Raw genomic sequence first — 2220 nt, 5'->3', positions numbered from 1 at the left:
TTTTGCTGTGAGGCCTTGAAATGAAAGATAGAATTGAAATCATGTCTTTCATGTCAGTTTCAAGATATTTACATAGCGCTCAAGCTATGAACATGATTACCTTTCCATAGACTAAAGCAGAAAAGAGGGGGGAAACAACAAGAAAAAACCTGCCCAAATGAAAGTTAGTGAAAGTCAGTAAAAATTAGGGAGAGACTAGATCAAAATGGCAGTCTAATGTGCTAGCACACATCCCCCTTCCAAGTTTTTCCAGTGAAAACGAAGGGATATTCATGTTCACTAAGAATTTCACGAGGGCATTAGTGGGGAGAAAAAGCAAGTTCCTGGAGGAATGCTCAGGACACTGAGGTGAAGGATAAGGTGGAGGGAGGAGAGGAGCATTGCCATGCTTCTCCTCTCTGCTTCCAAACAGGTTTGCTCAGGCCATGTGGGAGACGAAGCACAGGTCGGGGAGGGACAGTTGATATTAAGAGTCACTGATTCCAGTATTTCGGAGGTCCAAATACTGTTTCACATCTTCTGCCCCATTGCAGCTCTCCAGCCCTTCCCAACAACACCAGGGAATCCAGGAGAGTGCAGCACAGCAACAGGCACCCACCCAGGTATCCAGCATTGCCCTCAGGCTCCTGGGGTGGGGTGAGGGCCGGTTAGGGACCAGATTCCTGGAGTGGAGGCATCTAACAAGGGGTGTGTGTGAATAAGTTGGCCCTTTATCCACTCAGCTGTCTCTTCCCCTTTCTCCAATGCAGCCATGGACCCAGGCACCAGCACCCAGTATTTCCGGACCACTGAGGCCCAAGGGGAACCCGCAGATGCCCGCAGATGCAGCTGCTGGACATGAGTTCCTTTACAACTACACCAACGAAACTGCAACCATGACCAAGGAAAAACCGAAGCAGAAGAGGCAGAAAAGCAGATGTTCGTCCCTGGCCGAAAGGAACATCGTGGGCTGCAGAATTTCCCACAACTGGAAGGAAGAGGATGGTTCCATCATCCATTGGAGAGGAACGGTTCTGGATCAAGTGGCCATAAATCCCTCTGTCTATTTGGTGAAATACAACGGGATCGCTTGCATCTATGGGTTAGAACTTCATCAAGATGAAAGAGTGTTGTCCCTTAAAGTGCTGTCTGATACAGTAAAACCATCCCCAGTCCCTGATCCCGACTTTGGTAATACCATAATTGGCAAGGTGGTGGATCACATATTTGAGGGTGAGCATGGCTCCAAAGATCACTGGAGGGGGATGGTTCTGGCAAAAGCGCCTCTTCTTAATACCTTCTTTTACATTACTTATGCAAATGATCCCATCTTATACATGTTTGAGCTTCTGGATGATTACAAAGAGGGCGATCTCTGAATCCTGCCAGTTTATAATGAGATTCCTCCACTAGATGTGGGTCTGAAATTTGTGAATGGTCTCATAGGAAAAGAGGTTGAATATGCCAATGATGATGGCAGCAAAAGAATGGGCAAGTTCATTGGAAAGGTAGAAGCCCTACCATCGGTGTATCTTATCAAATTTGATGATGATTTTCATATCTATGTCTATGATTTTGTGGAAAATATCTAATTGGCAAAGTTACACCACCACAACTGTTGAAATAAAGTTGTCATTTCTAGATGTTCAGAGGCTGCTGCTTTTAAGTGTGTGGGGAACTCGCCGGGGGTGTAAGTTTGTCCGGACAAATACACTTTTCCGTGGGTATGGCATGCTGTCTGTAAGCACTTTGCCTTGTGGAAAACACTGGGTGTGTTTGGTGGGTGGAGCAGGGAAGGAGGGAACAGCTGTCAGTTCAGCCTGTGAGACAAGGGAGCTAGTATCATCTAAAAATGGAATAAGACTTAGCAGGTCTGGTCCTTGGGGGGGGGGGAGAAGGAACTGGAGTTGGGCTGTGGAGGAGGGGACTGCCTAGGTAGAAGTGGAGGGGAGCCAGAGTGAGAGAGAGGCTCCCTGGGGGTGGGACAGAGGGAAGCAAGAAACATGGATTGAGAAGAGCAAGAGGGGTAACAGAATGAAGTCTTCTGGCACCTTCTGGCTTTCAGAAAACCAAAGGAACTCCTGTAGGAGAATACACACAGCAGTGTGAAGAGGGGCACAGGAAGGGCAGGAAAGATCTGCTGTGCAGGGATGTCCCTGAGGAGAGCCTCTGGGACTTCAGAGGCCAGGAGGATCCACACATAGGACATAGTACACTCTGAGCTTAACTGGGAGGAGCATT

The 2220-nt window shown here is 47.8% G+C and overlaps 1 pseudogene; it reads left to right on the top strand.

Annotated features, from left to right (window-relative positions):
• Positions 1 to 759: 759 nt before the first annotated feature.
• LOC121445041 lies at positions 760 to 1571 on the top strand (annotated as a pseudogene).
• Positions 1572 to 2220: the final 649 nt, after the last annotated feature.

This window comes from Microtus oregoni, unplaced genomic scaffold (assembly GCF_018167655.1).
Source record: "Microtus oregoni isolate MIOR12 unplaced genomic scaffold, Mior012 000153F_ref0000387, whole genome shotgun sequence".
Lineage (NCBI taxonomy): Eukaryota > Metazoa > Chordata > Mammalia > Rodentia > Cricetidae > Microtus > Microtus oregoni.
This window is presented reverse-complemented; position numbering and strand designations above follow the sequence as displayed.